This window comes from Rhineura floridana, chromosome 1 (assembly GCF_030035675.1).
Source record: "Rhineura floridana isolate rRhiFlo1 chromosome 1, rRhiFlo1.hap2, whole genome shotgun sequence".
Taxonomy (NCBI): Eukaryota; Metazoa; Chordata; class Lepidosauria; order Squamata; family Rhineuridae; genus Rhineura; species Rhineura floridana.
The window spans coordinates 76,345,292-76,361,230 of record NC_084480.1 but is presented as its reverse complement, the minus strand read 5'-3'; the positions used below and the strand labels follow the sequence as shown (position 1 = coordinate 76,361,230).

The window sequence follows — 15,939 nt, the reverse complement described above, 5'->3', positions numbered from 1 at the left end:
TGGGGCAAAAAAACCCTTAGTTTTGTTGGAATAGGCAAATATTGCATGGTCACTTTAAGGGATGTTTGGGAAATATCCCTTGTACCTGTTTACCATGATGTAACTTCCAAATGGGTGGGGTTTAGTTACCTGACTTCCTTCTCCTTTGTCCTGGGGGATTTTTGAATATCCTCCATTGCTGATCTATCCACCATTGAGAGAGGCCGCATGGCGTGATGCTGTCTCTGAGAGCATCCATACTAAAGACTAAGATGGACTGAGACTCCTATTTTTTTTCTTCTAAGCTAGAGCCTATGTTCCTAACATATGAAGTCATAAGTAAACATTCTTTTCTTTTACCTAAAGGATTGTGTCTGTTGTTATTTATATAGAGAAAGGTGGGGCTGGTTTATATTCTCATTCTGCTGCTTGTATTTTTACAACTCTGCTGAGAAATAGGACCAACCAAATTAGTTCCTATTTCTGTGTGCATTTTTTATAATACCGAACAAGTTTCACATATAGGCTATGGGGTCTGAATTAGCAGTGACTGACTAGGAACGAGACCTTAGGGTTGTAGTAGACAGCTCGGTGAAGATGTCAACCCTGTGTGCGACAGCTGTGAAAAAGGCAAATTCTATGCTAGGAATCATTAGAAAAGCTATTGAAAATAAAACCGCTAGTATCATAATGCTGTTGTACAAATTTATAGTGTAGCCACATTTGGAATACTGCTACAGTTCTGGTTGCCTCACCTCAAAAAGAATAATGTAAAGTTGGAAAAGATTCAAAAAAGGGCAACTGAAATGAACAAGGGGAAAGGTTGCAGCATTTGAGTCTTTTTAGTTTAGAGAAAACGTAAGAGGTGACATGACAGAAGTGTATAAAATTATGCATGGCATAGAGAGAGTAGATAAAGAGAAGTTTTTATCCCTCCGTCATAACAATACAATTCATTTTGTTAAATACTAGTTTACATTATTTTATACTGGTTTAGTTCATTCAAACACCCTACTCTGCTTCTTATAGAAAGGGCACCAGTTGCAGCACATCATAGTACACTGCAGAAATTATACAGCCACGAGAGTGGCTGTATACTATAGCCAGTGTGGATTTTTCACATTCCTCAATGTTAAATTGAAAATACCCCCATGCCATTCTGATGCTTCCCATAAGCTCATTTTAAAACAAAACCTTACAAAACTTATAGTCCTGAACTCAGAAATGCTTACTTAACAACCCTCTAAATTTTCATGAAAATACACAAAACAGAGAGAATCGAGAGTTCAAAGTGTAAAAAGAGGGGGGGAAACCAGAGCACTTTTGTACTTTGTCAGAGTTCTCATAATCTGTTGAAATTCATTAAAAATCAGCCATGTTCACAGAGTATCTGTAATCCTACTACTGACCTTGCCCCATACTCCGACCTTCATCTTCTGCAGTTTAAAAGATAAAAAAATGTCTAGCTGATTTTTAATTAATTAAAGAAATTTCACTTTAAACTCAATGATAAGCCCGGGCATGCTCAGTAAGAACCAATTGTCAGTGTTCTAAAAGCCAGACTCACAGCTGCTGGGCTTGCCAAATCAGGGAGCCACACCCAGGCCAGACTTTGATTTCATGTGAGACAGTCCTGGCTTCCCCCAGAGAATCCTGGGAAGTGTCATTTGTGAGATGCCGAAAGGAGACTCCTATTCCCCTGACAGCTCCAGTAGGCAGAGTGGTTTAACAGTCAGTTGCTCTGACTGAAGCTCCGTGAGGGGAACAGGGCCTCTCCTAGCAACTCTCAGTACCCTTCAATAACTACACTTCCCAGGATTCTTTGGGGGAAGCCAGGACTGTCTAAAGTAGAATAAAGGTCTGGTGTGGATGTGGCCAGTGAGCTTTGGTTTAAATTTGGGTGGGAGACTAATGTGCCTGCTGTAGAATAAAAAGGTGGGGGAAATGCGGAAAAAGAATGATACTGTTCACAATTATTTCCTTTTGGAAAGGAAAGGGGCTTCCCCTCTGCCCAGTGCCCACCCACCCAATCTCTCCCTTCTCCATTCCCTTTCTGCCCTCCTCTTCCCCTCCCTGCCCCTCCCCCAGGTCAATTTCACCTATCCTAACCATGATTCCACAGGAGTAAATCCCACTGAACTCAAAAAGCATGCAAATGATCAAACTTACCCTACCCTCCTCCTCCCCCCTATCCACTTCGAATCCTCCCTTCTTCCTCCTCCTCCCTCATGGTCAGTTTTACCTATCTTAAGCATGATTGCATGGGAGTAAATACCACTGAACTCAATAAGCATGCAAATGATCAAACCTGCCCTCCCCTCCTTCCTCCCATCACCTCCCTTTTGCCCTTTCCTTTGCCCCTCCTTCCTCATCCCCTTCCAATCCCCTCCCCTCTCCCCTCCTCCATGGTCAGTTTTACCTATCTTAAGCATGATTGCACAGCAGTAAATCCCATTGAACTCAATAAGCATACAAATTATCAGACCTACCTTTCCTTCTCCCCTCCCTTCCTCCTCCCTTCTTCCTCCCCTCCCCTCTTCTTTCTTCCTCCTCCCATGCCCACTCCAGTCCTCCTCTCTTTCTCTCCTCCTCCTCCCTCCCCATAGTCAGTTTTAGCTATCCTAAGCATGACTGCACGGGAGTAAATTCCACTGAACTCAATAAGCATGCAAATGATCAAACCTGCCCTCCTCCTTCTGCATCTCCTCCCCTCTGCCATTCCTCCTTCTCCTCTGCCCATTCCTTGTGGTCACTTTCACCTATCCTAAGCATAATTGCAGGGGAGTAAATCCCACTGAATAAGCATGCAAATTATCGATCCATTCTCAGTAAACTTGCACAGGATCCCATTTCTTACCTCCCAGATTAAAAAGCAGAGAAATTCACTAATGGGCAAAAAACCTTGCGGTTTAAGAACATACCTACAGCCAACAGATACGTCTATCAAATTTTAAAAAGCAGGGAAATTGGGAGCTATAGTGAATGCAGCAGGAGAGCATGAGACCTGACCTCTCTGAGATATTGTACTGCCCTACAAATCTGTATAGATGCAAACACAATTTGGGTTGGTCTTTCACAGTCCAATCCACTTCCTGTGTAGCTTGGAAGAATTTGGTAACGTGCCTCTGAGCATATGGGGAGTGGTGGCAACACCAGCAATCAGCCCAGATAACAGAAACAAGACATGTGCTGTGCTGATCTTGTTTTAGAAGGGAGGAAGCAACAATATTAAGACAGTTGACAGAGTTCAGATAGTCACTTTAAATGTGTTTGATTTACTTGCAATTTTAGTGAAGTTTCCTATAGTAAATCATTTTCTTTTGCTTCTTTTTCTGTGAATATGTGAAGTACAGCAACACTTTGCAACACTAAACAAAGCTCCAAAAACAATTGTGGAATATTAGCACTGACTATTCTGCAAAATAGTTTCCAATGGACATGAGGCGTGTCTCAGTTTGCACAAGATAAAAGAGTGGGAGGTGAAACTCCCATGATGAGAGTTGTAGTCCACACCCATCCAGAGGGCACAATGTATATAATGTATATAATCAGGAGTATATAATATACTCCTGATGTAGCAGAGGGATTTAATTGTATATAATGTGCACAGAGGTTGGAGATGAACTCTACTTTAAAAAATAATAATAATACATGCTGCCCAATTGATCCTCAAAATCCCTCCCATCTCCAGGCTTAGGCAGGAAAGCTATAGCAATGTGGGTCACCTCCCAAGAGACCACAAATATTTTCCAGCATACCCTAGTAGCATTCAGTCAGAGTTCATATTACAGCAATATAAAGCAGCAAGTGGGACAAGTGCAACAAAATGTGACAAGGGGGAGAACTCCTGTTTAGTGTTCCCATCAATCAGTCATGTCCTCCTCTAGAATACGTCGTCGTATTCCTCCTTCCACTCGATTTTACATTTCTCCCTCCAACAGTCAGTCTGCATTTCCCAGCCACTGAGTATGCTCAGTCCTTTTTGGAATGTTTTGGGACTCCCCTTAGAATATTGTTATTAGATTTTTATTTTTTATTTTTTTTGTATTTCTGAAAACCTCAGAGCTCAATACCTCCCTCTCTTTTACATCAGCAGCACTGTTTTGACGTAGGCATCAGCCCCAAACAGTGTATCTGTTTCTCATAGTAAAGTTGCTCATATCCCTTGATAATTTTGTGGTCCTTTTCTGCACCATTTCCAGCTGTACAATATTGTTTCTGAAGTTCAGCAACAAGAACTGTACACAGCGTTAAAATGTAGTCATACCATAGATTTGTATAAGGGTACTATGGTATTAGCAGTTTAGTTTTTATTCCTTTCCTAATGATCCCTCAAAACAGAATTTACCTACTTCGCAGCTGCTGCACTGGGTTGACATTTTCATCAAGCTAGCCACTGTGGCCCCAAGATCTCTTTCCTGGTCAGCGACCACCAGTTCATACCCCATTACAGTTTATGTAAAGTCAGGACTTTTTGCCCCAATGTTCATCACTTTCTTACATTGAGCCACATTTGCCATTTTAATGCTCATTCACTCAGTTGCGAGAGATCCTTTTGGAGCTCCTCTCAATCTCTCTTTTTTTACCACTCTGAATAATTTGGTGTCATCAGCAAAGTTGACCACCTCACTGCTCACCTCTAACTCTAGATCATTTATGAACAATTTAAAAAGCATATTTTTTATATAAAGTTTCAGAAAAGTTTCCTGGAGGCAACAGGCTTATAGAATCATAATCAAAATAGTTTGTGCCCCACCACAAAATATGGCTGCATATCAACTGCAAACAAAACTTGCCAGAAATCTGTAGTCTTTGTTCCAGGGCCCATTTCTGGCAGAACATCCAGCCTTAGTCATTATAATGCTTGAGAGTGACTGCAAACTGGATAGCACTGACTGTTGCCTAATCATTGTGAAGGTCTTATGTATATCTCCATTTGCTTTGCTTAAGCATGTTAAATTTTTTATTTCATTTAAAGAGTAGTATGGTTCTTCTGCATTTTAACATTTCACATCTATTGTCTTACAAACAAGTCTAGTCTCTTCCATGGATCTGTGGCCCACCTGCATGGACAAGGTTTTTTTTTAATTTGCATTTGGATCAAATATATGTGCTGTAGATATCACGACACAGTGAGACACGGTGAGACCAGAGTTCAATTTCGGAGCCCCCCTCGTAATTCTCGTCTCCGCTTTTATTTTACCTCCGCTTGGAGGCGTGGATTATTTTCTCTCCATAAACAGCCTATGACCTTTAACTATTGTATAACATCACGTACATACATAGTACAACAGCATTATCTACGTGGCAATATGCAGGCAGTTATTTAACCACTACAGATGTCAGTATCGTTTACAGCCATAAAGTTAACCACATCCTGTTTTTCCACTGGTCAGATCGCAATGTCTTGAGAGATAGTGTACTGAGAACAGCAGCGTGGTTTGCCAACGTATGCTGTTCATTCAGTCCACCCCACATCTCCCCCTTTTTTATTTTTTAGCAAAAAGTAATTACTACGTAATGGTCGCGGAGCAACAGGTGTACACGTCTGGAAAAGGTATTGTAAAAAACAGCATAAGCCTATACTTAAAATGAGTAAAAGAATAGCATATCTAAGAATCTGACTTAGCCATCCAGTGGGCAGCCAACTCCAAAGCCACTGCCACCAAGTTGTAGGGGCGTCCTGCAAAATGTTATTAGCTAGATCCTTCAAGTTTTTTACCTGTGTTCTGATTTCAAAACTGTTGTCAGTTAAATTAAAACAGCACATATTCTTTATAGTTTCGCACCCCAACTGATGTTGTAATAGCAGGTAATCTATAGCTGCACGATTATCCAAGATAGCTTGTCTTAATATACCCTGCTCTTCATTTAACAAAGCAATGGCTCGAGAGGTGGCATTTATCATCTTAACATAATTACAGGCTAATTTATGTAATTGATTGCTGTTACTTACTGCCAATGCAGGAAGTCCAACAAGGGAGATGGCTAGTGATACACTTTCTGCTTTATTAAGCAATTCCACCTTGTCATTACAATCAGCCGGCATGGCAACAGCTTCTCTTTTCCTACGTTGGGCTAGCAACTCCCTTTTATGAAGGAAAATGGGAACCAGTCGACTCAGGCAACAGATGGTATCAGAAATATTAGCGGGAACATAATTAAAAGTGGTTTCTCCACATGTCCAAAACCATCCACCTGGTAAAGGAATGTGTCCGTACATACTGGATATGTTAATGTGCTGTGTACAATTCCATGTGGGTCTCCCAACCTTTAGACATCCCTTCTGCACCTTATGTCGACTACAATTAACCATCCGAGCACACGTATTATTAATGGAATTTGCAACATGTGATGTAAATAATTGAAAAGCATTAACAGGCAGCTGGAAGGTTGGAGTTCCCCAATTCGAAACAGTATGATATTTAATCTCTGAAGTATTCATGAACCGCCCAAGTCCTGTAATGTTCCCAATATCCCCAGGTGCTTTGCATACGGGTATTAAACATGTTCCCAACATACCCATTTCCTGTACATGTTCAGTCATGCAAAAGTCACTCACATTTGTCATTCTTGCTAACTGAACCCAGATATTGTGTTGAAACCGCATCCCCAACTCCTGCCCCAACCTGTCAGCCCCGGCGCTTCCTAAAATCCAACAAATGCAAAGTACAAAAATAGAATTTGTATTTAAAGACGCAATTAAAGCAAGAATGGTATTCTCAGTTGTCTTGTCCACCCCGGCTTGTTCCATTGCTTTTTCTGCTTGTGTTGCTAAGTTCTTTATTTGGCCCCAAGTCACGGGAGGTTGCGGAACATTCCGACCACGCTTCCTGGAAGACATCCCAGTATCCTGAAGTTGCAGAGAAAAATTAGGGATGGGATTCTTAAGATTATCGTGCCAGGACATCGTCTTTCCAGGGCCGGATACACCTAGCAGGTACCCACACAGGACCGTCAGGCGTAGACACAGCCGCGTAACCTCGACCCCACGTTATAAGCGGAACTGGGCCTTTCCACTCTGGATTTGGTAGTTGCCGAAACTGCACCCGCGGGGCAGGTAGAGACTCCGACTGCTGAAAATGCCGCTGCGCTCGAGTAGAAAAGGAAAAATGAGTATTGGGAGATTGAGACAAATTTAAATGATTAATGGTAAACAACACTTGTGCCAGCCACTCCTCTTTGGTGGCCAATCCCAGTGGTACTCCTCCTTTTTGTTTTTGTTTAAGCAAATGCTCTTTAAGGGTACGATTGGTACGTTCGACGACAGCTTGACCTGTAGAATTATAAGGAATACCAAACAAATGTGTAATGGACCACTTAGTGCAAAACTGTGCAAATTGCTGTGAAACATATGCAGGACCATTATCAGTTTTTATCGTCTGAGGTTGGCCCATGATGGCAATAGAACGAATGACATGATTAATAACATTCTTAGTTTTTTCCCCTTTCTGAGGAGTTACCCATATGTATCCGGAATATGTATCTACTGTAACATGCAAATACTTCCATGGGGAGAAAGTAGGAAAATGTGTAACATCCATTTGCCACAACTGGTTAACTATGAGACCTCGTGGGTTCACTCCTGGTTCTGGGGATAGAGTTAACTGTGTGCATTGGGGACATTGTTGAATAATGGCAGAGGCTTCCTGGGCAGTAAGATGGAATTGCTTCTGGAGTGCTTTAGCATTTTGATGATGAAGGGCATGACTTTCTATGGGTGTGCAAAGGAGGGCACGAAGAGCCTGATCAGCATATTGATTACCTTCTGTTAACAATCCTGGGAAAGGTTGATGACTGCGAATATGAAATAGACCAATAATGTAGGGTATTGAGCCCGAAAGGGTCGCAGGGCCATGTCTACAAACTGTTGACATAGGGTTGGACTATTTAACATGCCCTGAGGTAGCACTTTCCATTGATATCGTTGCGCAGGGCCAGAGTTATTATATACGGGAACAGTAAACGCAAATTTCGGTGCGTCTTGCGCTTGTAACGGTATTGTGAAAAAGCAATCTTTCAGGTCTATAATAGCTAAGGAATAGTCATATGGAATTAAATTTGGATTGGGCGTCCCACATTGTAGCGGACCCATGGGCACAATTAATTTATTTATTTCTCGTAAATCATGTAAGAGCCTCCACTTTCCAGATTTCTTTTTAATCACAAACACTGGGGTGTTATAAGGGCTATTACTTTCTGCTATATGATCAGCTTCCAGTTGCTCCTTTACCAGTTGGTGCAGAGCTTCTAATTTTTCTTTGGGTAAGGGCCATTGTTCTACCCAAATGGGTATGTCTGTCTTCCATTGTAAAGGAAGAGCTGCCTTTTGTTGGCTAATCATTAATAACAATGGTGGTCTGGAATTGCTCCAGTAAATCCCTTCCCCACAGATTTACTGAAATGTCCAAAATACAAGGGCGAATGTGGGCTATACGATCACCATCAAGAGCAACAACTTGTATCCAATCCTTACTCCGTTTTGAATCCTGAGCTCCGCCCACTCCCCACACAGAAGGGGCCACTTCTACTGGCCAAGAGGATGGCCAGTTATGTTCAGCAATTACTGTGACATCTGCCCCAGAATCTATAATACCTTCAAAAATAACATTGTTTAAACAATACTTACGAACCGGTTTCTCCCTGGTCACTTCTGCCAGTACTGCAGCTACCTGTGGATGGAAAGGATTACCTGAAATACTCACACTCGGCGATTTCGTCCTTGTAGATCCGAATCCACCAGTACGTTTTTGGGAGGAAGTGTTCGATGTGAAAAGACGATATGGCAATAACAATAGTTGCGCAAAAGAATCTCCCTTCTTCAACTGAAGGGGAAGGTGACTCCAATACTGAATATAAATAATTCCCTGATAATCAGAATCAATAACACCAGGTACCACCATTATATTATTCTTGGAAGCAGAGGATCGCGGTAGTACAAGGCCTACGGTGCCTTCTGGTAAAGGGCCAGTGAGTGTGGTAGGCATTAAAAGAACTGCTCCAGGCAAAGGAACATCTTTTGACTCTGCATGTATTAAATCAATTCCAGCGCTTCCTTGAGTAGCAGGGGTGGGTACACTTCCTTGAGATTCGGGGCTGGAAGCCTGCCCCAAGTTCAGTTTCCCTCAATAGGACGGGAAGACACATTGGTATTGGTAGTGGGAGCTGAACGACACTGATTAGCCCAATGATAACCCTTTTTACATTTCGGACAGATTTTCTTTGGCCGGTTTGTAACAGTGCCCCCACCTTTAAATGCTCCTCCGCCAGGAGCCCGACATTCCCTTCTGAAATGACCAGGCTTTTGACAATTAAAACAATTGCCTGTAGGTTTGTTACCCTGTCTTAATGCCCCAGCTAACAATGTCATGGCATGAACATGTGTACCTACCTCTGCACAAGCTTGAATCATGTCTCCCAATTCATATTGCGGTCTATGAATAATGTTTTTCAAAATCTTTTTACAGTCTGTGTTAGAATTCTCGTAAGCTAATTTTAACAATAATTCCCCTTGTGCCTGAGGGTTATCAACCTGCCGTGTCAGAGCCTCTTTCAAACGGTCAACAAACTGAAAATAGGGCTCTGTTGCTTGCTGCCGTACATTCGTAAAAGAACGTAAGGGTTCTTTCCCAGCAGGCACCTTTTTAAATGCTTTCTGTATACACTCAGCAGTTCGATGAAATGCGGCTTCAGGCAATACCCCTTGTTGTGCTATGGTAGCAAAATTACCTGACCCATAAATTTGCTCGGGAATGATATTAGCATCCCCAGCTGCTATAGCAGCATGTCTAAATTCTTGGTCCCAAACTACATATTGCGAAGGAGTCAAAATCATCCTAAAGAGATCCTTCCAATCTTGAGGGATCATGTTATATCCAGTAGCTACTCCTTCCAACATCCCTTGTACATAATTAGCCGTAATCCCATATTCTCTTACTGCCTTATTTATTTCTCTAATAACAGAAAACGGAAGAGCTGTCCAAGTTGCTATGCGATTATTAGCATTATTAGGATCTGGCTGATATGTAACGGGAAAAGCTGAAATTGTACCCTCCCAGTCTCCCATTTCTTCCATAGATAATAATCCTGAGGCTGCAGCCTGAGCTATGGCTGCTTTAACCTTCCCAGTAACCTGTTCTTGTTGAACTGGAGGGCTATATGGAGGAGCATTTACAAATTTCTCAATATCCTTTTCAGGTGTAGGTAAAGAAAGTTGGGGATAAAGAGGAGTTTTCTGGTCAGAATTGGCAAACAGCGATGTCTCTTTTATCCCTAAATGACTAATGGCCTCAGCACACTTTTGCCATAATAAGAGATGGTGAATAGGTGCTCTTGGTTCTTCATGTAATTTTCTCCCTATCTTTATCCAATCTGACTGACGTAGTGATCCTTGCTCTGGATACCATGGACATTGACATTGAATTGTTTTTAACAATGATTCAATGTGAGAACGACTTATAAAGGCTGAGGTATCCTGTTTTAAAATTTTTTGTAGCTCTTGTGCATGAACCTTCTGCTGAGCTGACAATTCCCCCCCCATACTCACGAATGGGAGCTGTACGCTGAGGTGCACCGTTGGCTGATCCTGCCAGTGGGTACGAGGGTGTTTGTTCTGAATCACGTCGAGGTCACCAGATGTAGATATCACGACACAGTGAGACACGGTGAGACCGGAGTTCAATTTCGGAGCCCCCCTCGTAATTCTCGTCTCCGCTTTTATTTTACCTCCGCTTGGAGGCGTGGATTATTTTCTCTCCATAAACAGCCTATGACCTTTAACTATTGTATAACATCACGTACATACATAGTACAACAGCATTATCTACGTGGCAATATGCAGGCAGTTATTTAACCACTACAGATGTCAGTATCGTTTACAGCCATAAAGTTAACCACATCCTGTTTTTCCACTGGTCAGATCGCAATGTCTTGAGAGATAGTGTACTGAGAACAGCAGCGTGGTTTGCCAACGTATGCTGTTCATTCAGTCCACCCCACAATGTGCAACTCAGCAGTCCATATTGTGCATCTTCCCCAGCTGTGCCTATCTGCACTACAAGATGGTCAACTGCAGGGCTGTCTTAGTACAGACAGAAACAAGGGTTGCTTCCAGGTGACCTGTTTATCAAGCATTTATTCCGATTTGTTTGAAGGGAGGTTAGACAACATTGTGTCCAGTGCATTTTTACATTACTTTCCTTATTGCAAAAAGCCTGATATTTTGGAGAAGCAGGTTTGTTGTGCAAGACCAAAATAACTTTAATTATGCACCTGAATTTGCCAGTATTCGTTTGAATCCCATCAGAAACGGTCTGGAAATGCCCAATATCAATGCAGTTTTCCTAGGCCACATTTTACCTTCTCCTAGAAGTAGAATTTCTTGTGTCTCCACATCTAGTGAAGCAAGAGCAGAGAAATCTTGTTAGCAAATGTACTTCTGCTATCACACACTGTGGGGGGCAGAGGAAAATATCAGGAGATTATTATTTCCATCTTCCCTTGAGGCATCTGGCTGTCCACTCTCAGAAACAGAGTGCTGGTTTGACAGACCTTGGCCTGACCCAGAAACGAGAATGACAGTTCTTAAGGCTGTGGGCATACTAGTCACTTCAAAAGCAGTGAGAATGGTTTTTCTGCCTACATTTTGAAGCAACTCAGCTGGACACATCTGCTGACTTTAGACCTTTTAGGACTGCCCATCACGGTCTCTGCCTGAGCTTACTCAGCAAAGCATTTCCATTGGCCACACCTGGAGTGGCAGTGGGTTGATTTACCAACCAGTTGTGGAATCTGTCAGAAGCTGAATTTAAAAAAAAAAACCCGCACTCAAGCTGATTTAACCAGGTTTTAAAGTAAAAAGGGGCAGAATTTGACTAGCATTGTACTCCCCTGGTTTCAGAAAACAGAGGTAGAGACACACTGGAACCGACACAACAGTGAGTATATCTCTGCCCCAAGTGTCTGTCAATTATTAACACTCTCAGTCAATTATTAAAAGAGGGAAGGATCCTGAAAAAATCTTGTATTTGGCTGTTTCGCTTGTGACTGTTAATATACCACACAACAGTAAAACACACCAGAAAAAGTTTTTGGGTTCTGTCAGTTCCTTTTTCAAAACTACATTTTATTGCTATAACTGTACTTCTACTACAAGCCAAATAATCTCTAGCACTGGTAACACTACAGAGTTTCTGTTCATATTCAGTGGAAAATGCATCAGTTATGTCAGTGGTGGGGAGTCTTTTTAGCCCAGCAGGCCAGATCTTTATCTCCTCCTACAACTTTGGCAGGTGGGCAGGGCCAACCACTTGTCCATAAACTGACATCATGATGATACCAGGTGACTGATAGGTGAATGGTCCCACCCATCTGTCAAAGGTGACCCACGGGAAGGGGTATGCTTTGCCACAGTGTTCCTGCAGGCAACGCACTGGCAAAGCAGTGCTCAGCAGGATTGAACTCTCCCCTCACCATCTGATGAGCAGAGGGTTCCATCCTGCTCTCTGCAGGGGTCTGCTTTGCCAGGGCATTCCCTGCAGGAAATGCCCTGGCAAAGCAGCCAGCTGGACTGAACCCTCCACTCACCAGCTGATGAGTGGGGACTTCAGTCCTGCTCTCTATAAGGGTCCACTTTACCAACATGTTCCCTGCAGGGAATGCCCTGGCAAAGCAGCATCTAGCAGGATTGATCCTACCCCCTATCCACCAGCTGACATCACCAGTGATGTCAGCGGATTGGTAGGTGGGTGTGGTTTGAGGTAAATGCCCTTGCAGGCCAAATTAAACCCCCCTGGCAAGCCAAAATTGGCCTGCAGGCCAGAAGTCCCCCACCCTGAATTATACAGAGGAGAGCTTCAACACAATACATTTGTTTTTACTAAAACAGATTTTATGGAAATAATCACTCATTTTTGGCAGGAGAGCTATATATTAATAGGAACAGTTTAAAAGCCTCAGAGCAGTGGTTTAAACATATGACATGCAAAGCAATGATTTAGAACTGCCAAGGGTTTTGCTTTACTTTGATTCTTGCCATGACTTTGCACTCAGTTTGCACTAGTTATCTCAAATGTTTTCCCCAATTCATCAGAGTTGTTAACAGGAAAATATGATTGCTAAAAGCAACATCAGCCAGTTATAGCTTTGCACAGCCTTAAGCCTGCTCTTCCCTAACTATAAGACATGACTTTGGAAGTACAAGATACAAACTTGTAAATGTCTAGAAGTCTGAAAAAAACTTTTTGGATCAAATCTGATGGTGATTAGTGTTCAATGAATGCATGAGACAAAAGTAATAAAAATATGATGCAGTGAATGGTTATAGGAGAAGCAACATCCTCTTTTATAGGGCCACTTTAAACATGATGTTTCCAGTTTCATTAAACATTAAGGCAGGAATTGGGCCTGACCACTCTACTTTCACTCCTCCCTTCCTCCTCCTACATAGGCTTCTGCACAAAGATCCTGATTTGTTTTAGTAAGTTTCCCTTTATGTCTGAAACAAGGAACTACATGCAGTATTCAACTAAATTCTTGTGCTAATGGAACAACTTCAATGAGTGCAAGAGGATTTCCCTCCCACTCCTCTCCCACGCAGCCCCAGATCTGCTCCAGAGGGTTGTGGGAACCCCCAGAACAGATTCACAGGGCATGTTTATAGGGCAGATTTAGAGCGCACAGATTTAGACGAGAGGGAGAGAATGTTCTGTTGCACAAGGAAAAATCCTTGTACTGATAGAACATTAGACTTAGCACACATTGAATACAACCCTTAGTTTTAACTTGGTTTACCAATCAGACTATTAAACCAGAATCTGTTATTTTCTGTAATGCATTTGCTTAAATAGGTAGGGTTTATTCATTCTAGACTGCTAACTTAGACCTGTCCTACTGATATTAATGAAACACCATTCACTAGCATTATACATTACATGACAAAAGTAATTCTTTATGCTTGCTTTGAGGGAACCATTTATAAGATGCATGCACACTTTTACAAAAGTGCAAAATCTCTTCTTTACCTGTAATTTTCTACTCCAGCTCTCTGGTATGAGAAGAGGGAAGAAGCAGCCACAAGTTCCTTGGTGTCAGGGTTCAATTCTGCCCAGAACTCAAACCTGATGTGTAGTGCATTATCCTCAGGATGATGGTGTTATAGGTGTTGTATGAGGGTAGAATTATTGTGTGTGCTCCCTGGTGAGAGGGAGCTCCAGGGGTGGGGAGTGGGGAGTGTTGCCCCACCTTTGGTGAGAGCTTATCTTTGGCTGGTAGCAGCAGAAATGGGAATGATGATGCTACCTGTACACCACACTCATATGTTTGGTGGGTGGGGTTGCTTGTCTTCCTGGCATATTTGTGTTTTAATCTGTTAGTAGTGATTATGATTTATTATGTTAGTTATTTTAGGCTATATTATTGTTTGTTTTTTAAAAAATGTTTTCTATTGTCTTAAATATGTAATTTGGTTTTTATGTTTTTTGTTAATGTTAAGATGTTAATGTTTAAGATGGTTTCTTTTAAATGTTTTGTATTATTTTCAATGTGTAATTTTGTCTGATTTTTTTCAACACTGTAAACCACTTAGAGGCTTCTTTTCAAGTATGAAGCAGTATACAAATGAAATAAATAAATAAATAAAGTGCCCTCAGATGAGGAGCAAGTAGTGTTACCAGGTCTTTGGCTTTTTGGAGTCCTTCCCAGGTCTCTGAGAGAGTCACCACAATCTCTGGGTTTGTGGTCACCTGGGAGGTGCATCAATGGGTCCAAATATCCCTTGACCCCCTCGATGGGATGCAGCCAGCTCCAGGGCTTGGCCTGTGACTTCACTAGGGCTGTCCCTAAATCTAGGGTTTGGGATGCATCTGACCTAGCAACTCTAAGAGCAAGGGTAGCAGGACTCTCCAGCAGATCTCCACGCTGTCAGTGTTTTTAAAAATTGTTCTTTTCAATTCACTAATGAATGCACAGCATATCTAGGGCAGATCCACACTATGCATTCAAAGCACATTCAACACACATTTAAAGCACATGAATCTCACAGAATCATAGGAACTGTAGTTTGTTAAAAGTGTTAATAACTGTAAGGGGGAAACTACACTTCCCAGGATTCTTTGGGGGAAGTAATGCATTTTTAATGTGAGTTGGATGTGCTTTAAATGTATTTTATGGATCTGCTTACTTCATAAGCTTTGCCTGCATATGAATAATTTTAATTAATTTTTTAAAATGGAAATCAGCTACAAAGTTTATTGGGTGACTATTGGCTACTCACCATCTTTCAGCCTACTCTTCCCCGCAAGGTGAAAACAGAGGAGCTTGGAGGGGAAGAGAAAGATTTACAACAATCCTTTGCTATGTTAACTCAAAAGTCCCAATGATTTACAGCATAATCCTAACCATGTCTACTCACACATAAACCCTATTGAATTCAGTGGAGTTTACTCCAAGATATGTGGGATTATCATTGCAGCTTTACTCTGATAAAAGTAAAGGATTAAAACTTCATATCGGGGAGGTTTTCAGAACAGGCTATGACTTAGACAAATAAACTGCCCTCTTCAACAGCCAAGGAAAATTAAAACTTGTTTGACTGCTTATAATTAGAAAAGTATAATACATTGTAATGGCATCATAACATGCATGTATTAAATGCTATTTTTACAAGTAATTAAAAAAACCCTGCATGTACATTTTTATTGTAATCATAACTGAAATTGTTTACTGTGCTTGCTTACCAAGATTGTGCTGTGATCTTGTTCTAGATCTCCTGCTCAGTTATGAAAGCTACAAACTAATTCATCTCCTGATATGCAGATAAGCAGGAAAAGAAAGCTATTTTCAGGACTTGCAATATGTTCTACCTACTGCCTGGAGGTCAACAAACCCCATGTCAATCACAACCCTGACTTCACTTATTGGCTAAAAACCTGAAAGTTCGGGGATTAGAGGAGCCAGCTACTA

The 15,939-nt window shown here is 41.7% G+C and overlaps 2 long non-coding RNA genes across 2 annotated transcripts in view; one reads left to right on the top strand and one right to left on the bottom strand.

Annotated features, from left to right (window-relative positions):
- The window catches only part of LOC133383580 (uncharacterized), a 41,863-nt gene that overhangs the window by 12,149 nt on the left and 13,775 nt on the right, over positions 1–15,939 (top strand). The gene's annotated exons all lie outside the window — the stretch shown is intronic.
- LOC133370489 (uncharacterized) lies at positions 6,388–10,643 on the bottom strand. Its single transcript, XR_009759183.1, has 3 exons — positions 10,526–10,643; positions 8,609–8,651; positions 6,388–7,067 (listed from the first exon to the last, which is right to left on the bottom strand). It is a non-coding gene; the product is annotated as an uncharacterized LOC133370489 (long non-coding RNA).